General features: G+C 33.3%; 1 non-coding gene across 1 annotated transcript; it reads right to left on the bottom strand.

Moving 5' to 3' along the window:
• Positions 1–7,683: 7,683 nt before the first annotated feature.
• TRNAV-UAC lies at positions 7,684–7,757 on the bottom strand. The gene has a single exon. It is a non-coding gene; the product is annotated as a tRNA-Val (tRNA).
• Positions 7,758–13,642: the final 5,885 nt, after the last annotated feature.

Below are 13,642 nucleotides of genomic sequence, written 5' to 3'. Positions count from 1 at the left end.
TGCTACTTTTTATCTAGTCAATATAAGTTTAATGGGTCAGTGATTCAAGATCGGTCTAATATAGCCCAATTTTTTTATTATTAGCTGGTTGAAATCTTTCATGGCAATCTAAAATTTATCAATTACCTCAAGGTTCGAATCTTTGTTTGTTGTTCGCCAAAAATTTACAATGTGCATGGTCTAAAATATATACATTACTAGGTAATAACTCGATCATTGGGTACGACTTCTTATCTAGTTGACCTTCGCTTCTCTGTAAATTATTGTATAACTTCGTAGTTAAGAATTTTATAAGTATGTTATTTAATGTGTAGTATACAATGAGCTGGAACGAAGAGAAAGAAAAAATTGGAGACCAGATATGCTGCTTTAATCAAAAATCCATCACCAAAATTTTGTTAAATATATATAAAAGAAAATGTTATTTCATTAATATTTTTCCAGGTGACTCAAATCCATTGATAAACCTCAAAATCTGTCAATGTAACCAAACTCAAAATTTACCACCGTGATTCAAAAATATATCAACGGAGCTCAAAGCTTCAGATTTTCCTCAAAGTTAACCTTGTTGTTGATTTTTTTTTTTTTTTTTGATTTCAATTGAATTTTTTTATTGATTAGACTGAATGATTACAGTTGATGATATATTTCCTTACCCAATCTATAATGTACGATGGAAAGTTATCAATATACTCAACAATTCATACAATTTCTTCTTGCTTTCTTAATTTTGCAACAATTCTTAAGCCTATTAGCTGACTGGCAAAAATAAAATTCATGACTCAAAAATAATAATTTGATATCAAGTTTAGTTTCTTGATTTAACCATTGAACATAAGAAGTTTTCTCATTTATTAACTTAACTAAGACCTCACTAAAATGACTTTGACAAAATTCCTTGAAACAACCCACTCTACTGGTTCGTAGTGAGACCTCCAGCTGCTCTATTTCATAGTTTTGGATCAATCCTCCGTTGAGGTGCTTTCCTTTTGCTCCACAGCAGTGCCTTGCGGATGAAATTTCACCCTTCCAAATTCTCTTTGCGATGTGTTCCTTCCATATTATCCACTGTGCTATTTGCATGAGACATTATTCCAACACATTTAATTGTTCATCATTTGATTGTGAAAGTAAAATTATAGGTTGTCTCTTTTTAATTAAAGAACAATATATTAGCAAAGTTTTCATACAAGGTTACCAAATGTTACTGCGGGTTAAGAATATTTCGTTGCACCGCAGGTTGGGATTGTTCTTTTTTATAAGAGCAAATCCTATGGGTAGTGTCACCCTTTCAAATGAAAGAGTGCACTACCAATTTGAGCAGATTTGAGGCTTTTATGGGTAGTTTTTACTAGGAATTACTGGTTAATCCTGTTTACTAGAACCCGCTTAATGTGTAGTCCATCATTAGATATCTTTTAAGCGGTAGTCCGATTTTATGTTTTTGGACCAAAAGAATTAACTCCCAGTCCAAACACGTGTGAGAGTTATGATGCGTTTTTCCTAAATGCCTAAAGTGCCCTCGTACGATGATAACATTCTGGATCTAGTTCCTTCTTTCAATTTCTTCTCCGACGAAGAGCTTTGCCATGGCGATTGATGGAGAAAAGCCAAGGAAATCTAATTCTCTGCAAACCAAAATCAGTGACGATGATAATTGTTAATGTTTGTTTTCCTCATCTTTAATTTTATATTTTTAGGGTTTAATTGGCGGCTCCTCGTCGATTTCTTATTGATTGATTTTCCTGATTTTTCTTTTCATGACGCGAGAACTAGGTTTTTCATCATTTTTATAATCTGATAGTAACAAACATATGAAATGTGAAGAATATGAGTCCGTAGACAACTAATTAGCCATGGATTAGTAAGGGATTTAGAATTGGGTAAAATTGTTCAGGTACTATTATTAATTGTTGATTTGATTAAATATTCGGAATTTAGTTCGTTATAAATTGGGTTGAACTGATTTTGGTTTAAGATCTTTAAGTTTTATAGATGTTTATGTTGTTTTTGTATTCTTAGATGTAAGTAACATTTTTAGTGTCAATACGTGTGAAATCAAGTTGTTACACCATGCATGTGTAAAATGCAGAAGTTTCTCAAGGTATATACTATATGATGTTATTGAATTATTTTTTTTTTCTTTATTTGTATGTTGAACCTACTGTGTGTGTGAAGTGATTTTTTGCTAATTATGCGAGTTGAGACCAATGGTTAAGTAAGATATATTGTTATGTACTAGGCTTTGATTCAGTACATATTAATATGTCCTAGGTTTTCACTAGCTCTAACATGTAGATTTGTATTGCAATTTTTTGTACTTCATTTATCATTCAATGGTTGTTGTGGTTATAAGATTTAACTGTTTTTCGAGCAAGTAACATGGATACATACATTGTCCTAACTTTGCAACCTCGGGAAAGGAAAAGCATTGTTGCTGCAGGTACCTTCGAAGCGATCTATTATTATGTGGTGTTTTTTTTTATTTGACGTAATTCTGGATTCTGTGTGAGAAAGTAAAACATCTAAATGAAGTTGCACTATGTACTTTGAGGCAGTAATATGACGCGTATATAAATATGAATAGGAATTCAACACATTTTTCTTTCATGATTTATCTTATATAAAACACTCCATAGTAAATTTATAATTCACCAATCTGATGAAAAATGGTATTGAGGTTGGATTCACTTTTCCTATTTGGAGGCCATGGGTAACATTTACATTTGACGATGCAGGGAAATGATCTAACTCGGTACATATTAATATGTCCTAGGTTTTCACTCAGTACATATTTATATGTACTAGCTCTAACATGTAGACTTGTGCTAGAGTTTGCAATTCTTTTTACTTCATTTATCATTCAATGGTTGTTGTGATTATACATATGCTGAGCAGGTAACAGGGATATGTGATTGTTGTTGCCCTGAATTTGCAAACTCGGGAAAAGAAAAACAGTGTTGCTGCTGGTACCTTCTCAGCATTCAATTATTTTGTGCTCTTTTTTTCATTTGACATAATTCTGTATTCTGTGTGAGAATGTAAAACATCTAAACGAAGATGAACTATGTACTTTGATGCAGTAATATTAAGGGAATATAGTATAAATATGGATAGGAAATTTATATGCCCCTTGCAGTGTTCCCCTGGAACCGGTGTTTGACTGAGAAATTGTGCCAGAAGTTGTTTATAATGTGGTGAAGGACCAGGAACATTGTGGGGAGATTACATATTAACATGTACTAATTCATTTGTGTTTGTCTATGTGAATTCTTAATGCATTTTTTTCGAATCCTGATGTTTATTTGCTAGATTAATAAGCAAACATTTGTTTACATGATGAGATGTATATCACTTTGGATTTTAATTTGCAATTTTTTGAGTCGGCTTGGATTTTAATTTGTTACTTTTTTTGTCTGTTTTAATAATTGGTAGCTATGTTGGATGAATTGCAAGAGCATGTTGAATTCATTGACATGGAAAATGGTAAGTTGATACCTTATTAATTTGGGATTTTTTTTATTATATAATGTAATTAGTTTGTATGCGTGTCACAGATTTGCATACAATTGGTGGTTTAGTCCCCCTTTTTGAACACCTGAAGAATTCGAGTGCAGGCATCCGATCAAAGGCTGCCAAGGTTGTAAGTATTATAGTTCAAAATAATCCTAAGAGTCAGCAACTTCCAATTGCCGCAAACAGTCTAGAACATCTCAATATGTACTAGGTTTTCACTTAATACATATCAATATGTACTAGGTTTTTACTCAGTATATATCAAAATGTACTAATTCATTTATGTCTATTTCTTAATGTGTTTTTATTCTAATCTTGATGTTGTTTGCAGGAGTGTGCTAGATTCTTTGGGTGTTCTGTATTTTTAGCGTTCTCTAGTCCTTAATGGTTAAGTCATTGACTCTTGATAGTTTTTATTACGTCTTTGACAGATGACAGTTTTACGGAAGGGGATGTATGAAATATAACAAGCTATGGTGATGTTTGAGAAGAAGCTTAAATTCAAAAAACAAACAACAAAAACAATTATGGCCGCTGGAGATGCAGCTACAAGTCATTGAGGTTGTAGACATCAAGGATGAGAGAGAGATTGGAGGAAATATCTCATCAACTTGATGAGTTGTTGAGCTATGTTTTTTTGGCAGAATTTTCTTTGCCGCCAGGTTTTACATTACAACAAGATATGTAATGCCACTATTTAAGGCTTCATACTTTTTAACGCCACTTTATTTTTCAATGCCACTATACATTACAAAAAAAAATTGAGTTTGTGCATCAGGTTTTACAGTAGATGATGTACTGCCTGTATTCAAGGTTTCCAATATTTTTTTGTTAACCTTTTCCTAGCCCTGCCTTTGTACTAGGATTTATGAGTCCTGTACTTTGGAAGATTATTGTATATACTTTGTTTATCAAAATAAAAAGATTTTATTGGGAAATATGAGTTGAACTCACAGTATACAAATGATATGCTATGGAAAAACTACAGTATATAAATGATGTATCCGGAGAAACCACAGTATATAAAACAATGTACTCAGGAGGGGAACTTGCATTAAGTAAACTTTGTACACTGAAACAAAAGGAGAAGTTGAAACAAGCGGAGTTATGCCTTGCTGTAATACAATAAGTGACGATCAACGCCTTCAATTCCGAACTTTACAGTCTTTTTAGCACCCGTTTTCTATGCAACACATTCATAATCTCAAGCTTCTGCTGACTTGATAAATTCTAGATATTTATACACCGCAACATGTGCACATCGCTGCAACTAATAAGTTTTTCCATAAAAGCTTAATGTTAAAACCAATTTTTGCAACAAATATTTATTGAAAGGGAAATAAAATCACCTAGTTTTTCACGATATAAGAAAATATGTACTGGCAGTTGAAACTGTCAAAAACCACCAAGTTTGTCACAGTACAACCAGATATGTACTGCAGTTTTTACCAGTATAATCGAACATGTATTGGCGACAGTTGACATTGTCAAAAACTACCCCGTTTTTCAAGCATTACACATCAATATTTCTTATCAGAAACATGCTGGTTTTACATGTTATTTTCCTCTTGCAAGGTAGCACATGTTGATATGACCTAATACAAGTGCAAGTTTTCTACAGTACTAGTCAAGATAAGGAGAAAAGAAATAAGGCTAGTTCTGCAGTACAAAAGAAATAAGGTTCACTGGTTTCACATGATACATATCAGTAACTAATGCTTTTACACAGTACATATCCGTATCTATTACAGTACATATTAATATGGTATATCAATTAATAACCTAGTACATGTCAATATGTACTGTAGTATCATATTCAAGCATAAACTAGGGTTAAGGGTCTATGCGATATATAATTATATGTACTGCATCAACGAATCACTTTTGGATAAAGTACATATTGATATATAATGATGCTTGTGGGGAGCATAAAAGATATTTTAGTACAACAAAGCATATTGCTATGCACTGATGCTTACGGAGAACTAAAAAAGAGTTTTACATAGTACAATAGAACGTATTGATATGTACAGATGCATACACACAACAACAAGGAAAACAATACATATTCGTATGTACAAAGTAACACAGTACAACATTACATATTTATATGTATTAATGCTTATAGAGAGCATAAAGAGGGTTTCACATAATACAACACATATTCATATGTACAAAGTAACACAGTACAACAATACATATTGATATGTATTGATGCTTATAGAGAGCGTAAAGAGGGTTTACATAATACAAAAATGTATATTCATATGTACTGCATCGTACACGCAACAATAATCCAATTATTCAACATTACATATTAATAAGTACTACCAATATGTAATATGTACTATTAGATCATGCACATAACACTAAAATCTAACTATCGAACATTACATCTTGATATGTATTGTTCCTTTTAGAAGCGAAATTAGAAGTGAATTTTAGATTTGTACCTTCTTTTGGTAAAAATGCTTTCTTCCATTTTGTTGATGAAGGAGTAACAATGTTTTCTCTGTATTTGTTGTTGATGGTGGAGGAGTAACAATGTTTCTCTTCCTTTTTGTTGTTGGTGAAGGAGTAACAAGAAAACGAATAAAAAAATCAGATCCAAAACGAATTTCCATCAAAAATATAGGAAAATCTTGTTTGATTTCACCGAATCTAGGGTTTTCCCATTGATTTTCTTCTGCTTTGATGATGAATTATTTGGGTTTTGTGACCTAGATTTTCAGATAAAACTCAAAATCGTGCCCTAGATTTTAAGTTTTTACTAAAATAAAGAAGATAAAATTGAAATCAGGAAAAATAAAGAAACTGGAACTCAAAATCGTACTATAGATCTTCAGATTTGAGTGAATACAAAAGAAGATAAAACTGATTTCTGCCGCTGGACTGTAGAAGATGATTAAAGTTTTACACGGACTCTTCTCATGGGTAGCTTTGTAATTTTACGTTTTTTGAAATTTTGTTGGACCAGCCAGCAAATGTTTTATCCCGCTGGACTACAGATTAACCCGGGTCGGGTTTTCTGGACTAAACAGGAAATTCCTCTACCCCATTTTCCCCCAAACACGTTCATGCACTCGTTCAACTGAACGAATGGTTGGTAGTGAAACACTAGACGGGGGACGGTCCCCCGTCAAAAAAATTTGAAACTTTTTGAACTAGACGGGGGACAGTCCCCCGTTTTAGAACTTTTTTTAGTTTTTCTTTTTTTTGAAGGGGGACTTTCCCCCGTCTTAGGAGTTTTTTTAGTTTGTTTTTTTTGACGGGGAAAAGTCCCCCGTTTTAGGAGTTTTTTTAGTTTTTTTTTTCTTTTTGACGGGAGAAGGTCCCCGTTTTAAGAGTTTTTTTAGTTTTTTTTCTTTAACGGGAGAAAATCTCCCCTTTAGTGTTCCTTTCATTTTTGCCCATAATGACTTCACTCGTTCATATGAAAGAGATAGTCTTCATTTGGGGACTACCCATAGGATATGCTCTAAAGGGTACGGGGTGAAATTTAACACTGCTAATAAACTGTTTTAGCACTCCTAGCATCATTAACGTTATCCCGCCTGCACCAGGCAAAATGTGGATTGAAAGATGCATGCAAACTAATTTTCATTATACCAAGCAACTAGTGCGCAGGAACCTAAAAGGTCGGTCACAAACATAATTCGACTGTCCCACGTCAAAAATTATTAAGAAACTTTAATCACATATTAAGTAAAACAAATCAAGAGATACTTAAGGTGTGGGAGATCTAATTTCTACGTTAAAATAAGACGTAATAACCAGACAAGTTCTGTTTAAGGTTAAAGATTCTTAAAAAAAATTAGTTATTTAATTACTCTTCAGTTAATCTCGTTATTATATAAAGTAAAAAAACAAACTCGGAGATACGCTCGGCATGAGAAATCTTTTTCTTTATAAAACTAATATTAACTGAAGGATCAGATTTCATTACATGAACCTAGCTAGTTAGCTTGCTATCTCGGGTAATTAAAGCAATATCCAGACGAAAACACTGGGGGTTGAGCAAATAAGTACTTGCTTAATTAAGATTGACATAACATTTAAGAAAGTTGTATACCCAAGAAAATTTAACCGTTGTGACCGTTAATGATGTCAGCCATTATGACTCTTGGAACATTATAGTACATCATATCAAAATTTAATCAAAAAGTTTGGTGCTGCCCAGGCTCGAACTGGGGACCTTCAGTGTGTAAGACTGACGTGATAACCGACTACACCACAGCACCTTCTTTTAAACTAGTTAGTTAATAGACACTTGAACTAATCTCATTGCTAAGTTCAAACAAACTAGGAAATACTTGAGGGGGTGTGGGAAATCAAGCTAGCAAGCTCACCATAAAAACTGGACTACATTAAAGGAACCTAGATGATGGGAAGAAAGCTAAACATACGGAACTCTTTTTGTTGTTTCCTGTCAGGGAATATAAGCTGCCAATTAGTAATACTAAATCAAATGCCGGTAATTTATTTAACTGCAGTACTATTCCAGTGAGTTCAAGAAAATAAAAATAATATAATGTACAGCGTAAATGTGTATGGTACTCGTGGACAGCAGTACGTATTTGTACATACTTAAAAAGTTAAATACAAAGTTCACTTTTTCTTTATGATCGGGAACCTTGAAGTATGAACTAGGAAGCACATAAAATGAGCATATGCTTCCAATTTGTTTGTGTTTAAATTAGATCTAAATCTGATCAATAATTAATTAATCCATTTTCCTTTTCTAGGTATAGTCAAACGAGCCAATAACAGTCCTTTCAATCCTAAATCAGACCAAAAATTCTTGACGAACTAAGAAAAAAAACGAGAGGGAAAATCGCCGGACACAAATCCAATCCCAAAAGCGGGATCCCTGTTGTCTTACACGGGCCCACTGGGATCCACAAAAAAAACTGTAGAGAAAAAGAGAATTTTGTTTTTGCATTGTTCAGGAACGCGGTCCGTCCATAAGGACTGAAATCAAACATATAGTGCAGAAAAGTTCAATCTTTTAGTTTTTATATCAATCATTCTAGAGGAACGGTATTTTTTGACACGCTCAAACCGCACATTCACTAACAATATGGCCCGTCCTTCTGAAATTTATAGGGGTGCTCGTTTTTGGGACACGTGTGAGTGAGAGGCTTTTGGCTTGTCCAAAATCGCAGCACGAATAGTTTTTTGATTTTATATTGAAAAGAGAGGTTATATTAAAATATAAAAAAATATGTACAATATGATAGTCTAATAGCGCGTTTGGATACATATCCAGAAGTAGCTTTTTGACTTCTAGAAGTTAAATTTGGGCGTGGAATTTCAAAACGACTTCTAGAAGCAGAAAAATCAACTTTTTGTGAAGCAAAAAATCTGGACTTCTGACTTCTGCTTTTGGAAAACCAAAATTGTATCCAAACGCGCTATAAAAGTCCCATCAAATCACACTCTTAAGAATCTTGAAGATGATGGGCTGCTCATTTTTCCCTACAAATGTGTCTGGAACCCAAAGGTACAACAAAAAGTAGTCTTTTTCCTTTGGACCCTATGTTATAATGTTGTTCCCACTGTGGATAATATAAGAAAATCCATAATAATCGATGGATATTTGTTATGCAAGAGTGCCACTGAATTAAATAAATGTATCTTCTTGCACTGTGACACAACAACTCACAAGACAAATCTGAATTATTTCTTATCTTTTTTATAATCTGAATTAGGTGTTTCAAGATTCTGTAAGAAGCACAATTCGGGAGTGGAATAGAAAAAATAAGACTAGCGGCAGTATAAGAAGAATATCATACTATTTGCAATTTGATGGGCAATTTGGTTAGGGAGGAATGAAATAGTTTTTAATGGAAAAACTAACTCAACGTAGAGAACCAAGAACAGTGTTAAGGCTTTGATTTTTAATTGGCGTGTAGGAACCAATATGTTTAAGGGATTCTCTTTGAACAATGTTGAACAATTGGGAAGCAGTTATGCATTAGCTATGATTTTCAGTAGTGATGTTTGTTCTGTTGCTGCTGTTTTTTCTTTTATGTTCCTATATAACTTTTGCTTCGGTTCTATTACTATTTTAGTGATAGACTAACTTTTAATAAAAAAATTCCTTCTCGAGTAAAAAAAAATAACAAAATCATACTCTTAAGGAGGTGACATATTGACATTACAGTAAGGCATGATATAAAGTATATTGTTCTGAAAGAAGATGGTGGTTGTGGCTATGTTTTTAGGCTAGGATGGTGATTGGTGCCTTGGAGAAAATATGTTTGGTTAAATATGAGGTACAAATACATTTCATCTGCTGAAGCATACATAATCAATTTATAAAAGGCACAAGAAATGAACTTACATTATTCTGGAGCCCAATCATAATTCAAGTGAGTATAATTCGTGTCTTTGTCTTCACAAATTGGGTACCAAACGAACTTACATTGTTTCATATCCGAACCATACTTTAAGAATATATTATTCGGGGCTTTGTCCTTACGATTTGGGTAGTGTCATAGGTGCAACACACACATCATTTGAAAGATGTACCAAATGCACTGACTGCAAAAGAGTAATAAACAAAGAGTAAGTTGTTATATATGCTCTATCCGTAAAGTAATAAATAAATTTAGAGATAGCTACCTGTTCCAAATTGATGATCACTTGCACTTGACTTCAGTAATCATTTTCGTATTTGGTCGAGCTGATTTCTCATCCTAGCTGATTTCTCATCCTTAGAGGGAGCACCGTGTATTATTGAAGGAGTCTCTAGCACAAAGCTCTTGAGAAGATGTAGCATCATATTACAGAACTTCCCATATTTAACTGTTATATGTGGTTTTCTATAAGAACGCAAGAAAGGTAGGTTTTCCATGGGATACTATGAACATCTAGTGTCTCCTTCAATACCTCTACAAAAGGCGCCTCAGTACAACAACCAGGAATATGTTGACCAAAACATATTTGATGAGCTTCCCGATCAATGTTATATCTTAGTATCGAATAATTACCGGAGTTGAAGGCAAGAACATACACAAAGTACGTTGTTCATAAAAGTAGCTTGACTAGCAGTAATGATGTTGCTCTGACCCATTTGACCAGATCGTTGAACAATGTTAGGAGTATCAACGAAAGTGTTCGAGTGAATTATATGCTTAAGTTTCGAACCCCGGGGGTTTAAAGTTTACCTTTTTATCATAGTTTATCAAATCAATGAGATTCACAGAGGTAAATTTCTTTCCCCTCAAACAACATATTATTGCATATTCGGTTTCTTTACTCAGATACAAAATATCGATTTGAGGAGCATATCCAGAAGATTCATAAGAAGACTTAAAAGAGATTAGAGTTGGAAATTTATACTCATATATTAAGACCTATGGATAAAATTTACTAAATCCAACAAATCTTACTAACCTTTCTAACTCGGTTCAGCTCGGTTTTAGAGGTCAACCAAAACAGAACCAAGATAAGTCAGTTTCCTCTAATCCAAAACCATTAATTATCATTAGAGTTTCGGTTTAGCTAGGTTAGGTATTTTTCCAATTCGATCTGATTTTTCCAGTTCGCTTAGTTATTCTCCACCATAAGTAATTTATTCCATCGAAGGATGACGGTACTGTAGCAAAGATTGAACTCCTGTCCACATATTTCAGATCACCATAAATACAAACTAATTAGGTCTACTCAAAGTTTTCCTGCTTTGATACCAATTGAATATGAGAGGATACAAGTTACACCACCAACTTTTCCATTAAGAAACCCACATGAAATTTTTTGTTACAGTCAGTAAGTATAATTTCATATACTTGATTTGTAAACAAGTTACTTGGACGATCTCAAAAATTAATATCTACGAATCAACCTAGTATGTACCTGTACTTTACATGATCCGAATTTTAACAAGAACAAGTTTTGTAATTTATATTTAAAGACGCGAATTCAAAAATCAAGTATTGTAGGTTCTATACAGTTTGAGCTTAAAAACTATCTAGGTTGTTTAACGTATTACTTGTGATATTTCTGTTATAGAGATAAAAAATATAATGTTGAAAAGAAATAACACAAGACACTATAAATTCAGTTAATGAGAAAACAGTAATGCGCAGAAAAATCTCGGGGCTTATTCCAATTTTAAACATCGTCATGTGTTAAGCCACTACAAACGCTAGTATACTATCGGACTTCAGACTAGAATATAGTTGAGACTGAATAGACCCCCTCGAGCAATTCAGCTTCAGTCGTGCTCCTTACCTCTCTTGGATCTCTCAAGAACACACACTTGATTCCCCCAGTTGGTTTTCTTTATATACCTAAGAGTTTCCTTAACCTAAGCGAGGACTTTTAACTAATCTTCCTTTTAACAGATAGCTAACTGATTTCCTTTAGAATGATATACAATCAAGGTAATGAAATTGGTTTGCTTATGAAGGATCTTCAAGGTAAAAAAAAATATCAAGAAGACATCAACAATTAGGATAGCTTACTCTTTTCAAAAGTTTATGTAGATGCCTAATAAATTCTACCTCACACAATCAATGTAATAGATATGATACTTGTGGTTATGAAATCTGAGACCAAGAGTACTTTGAAATTTCTACCAATCTGAATCCCTGGTCGGTAATTCTTGAATGTTCGTAAAGCAGAAGACATGGAACTTTAGAATATATAAGAATCACGATAATCAAGATAATATTTTGGATATCAAGAACTATTACGTAAAACATAATTTCACCGTCTCCACGAATCCCTTAGTGAGGACTTTAAAAGTTGTATCCTAATACATTTTTACGAAGAAACCTAGGTCCTTAGAATATGACTCTAGACGTAACTAGGATATGGAGGTGCCATGATTGAGATTCTTGTTTGCAGAGAGTACTTTATTAATAATGATGAACAAGGATTGGTACCTTATGATCAAAGCTAAGTTCGTGAATTAGTTTCTATATTTACAAATTACATTGATATTAAAGAACTTAGGGGAATAACCTTTGATCATGCAAGCATGTGAGAACTTAGGCTTAAATTACAAAAATGAATGTGCAACCACATATTTGTCGAAATAACCTTTATGCACCAAGTGGTTAGCCCAAGAACAATTGTTAAGTTGTTCGTGCACTATCAAGCATTCATGGCGTTCAATAACTCTCAAATACTAACACAATTCGTGAACCGTCCAAAATAGTTTATGAATAATTTGCCGTCCCAGAGTTCCCGAACCTTTCGTATCCATAAGTTCACAAACTAACCAAATCAGTTTGTGTACTCAAGTTGCTACAAGTGTCTAGGAACCTCTTAAAATCAACCATTTTGCACACTAACCATATCAGTTCGTATGCTCGGGTATTCAAAAGTATCTAGGAACATCTCAAAATCAACCAGTTCGTGAACTGACCATTTCAGTTCATTTACGCGAGCTAATAAGAATATAATTCATTAAATCTTCTTATTCATAAGTTTCAAGTTCGTGTACTGAGTAAACCAGTTCGTGAACATAAAAACTAACTTGACGACTTTTTATGAACTTAATATGAAATTATAAGATTTCTAAAAATAAATTGTTCTCAAACTATTATACGACAAGTTTTATATTTCTTAATTTTATGATTCGAGTTCTACCAAGTACTATCTTGAACTCGAGACGTATTCTTTGCAATATTCATCATAATACTAAAGTCATACGACATTGTGTCAGTAAATTGAATAGTATATAATATGATTAAATAGGATTGCCAGTCTTCACATACCTTTGTTGATGAAGTTCCCGTATATATCTTTGTTGTTCTGCAGTCTTGAATCTTCAAGGTCCATTGCTAAATTCTGACACTCAACTATCACGCTTTATTCCTACTCCGAGACTGACCTTAGTAGACTATAATTCAAGATATAGTTTTGATTAACTAAATTTAACAACAAGCTTTATATACAAAAACTTGTGAGTTTGACCGAATGATGCAATAACATTTATACAACCTAATTACAAGGATAAATCTTCTAGTGTATCATCAACTCCAATGTCTATCATATAACTCTTGTCCAAGTTTATTTTAGGACATATGAGTTTATCAAACACCATGAACCTCTACTTTTAACGCACCTAGAATGACAATCGACAAACTGAAGATGCAAAACCATGATTCCT

This window comes from Papaver somniferum, chromosome 3, assembly GCF_003573695.1.
Source record: "Papaver somniferum cultivar HN1 chromosome 3, ASM357369v1, whole genome shotgun sequence".
NCBI classification, from domain to species: Eukaryota; Viridiplantae; Streptophyta; class Magnoliopsida; order Ranunculales; family Papaveraceae; genus Papaver; species Papaver somniferum.
Note: the sequence above shows the minus strand (reverse complement) of the source record. Positions and strands in the feature narration are given on the sequence as shown.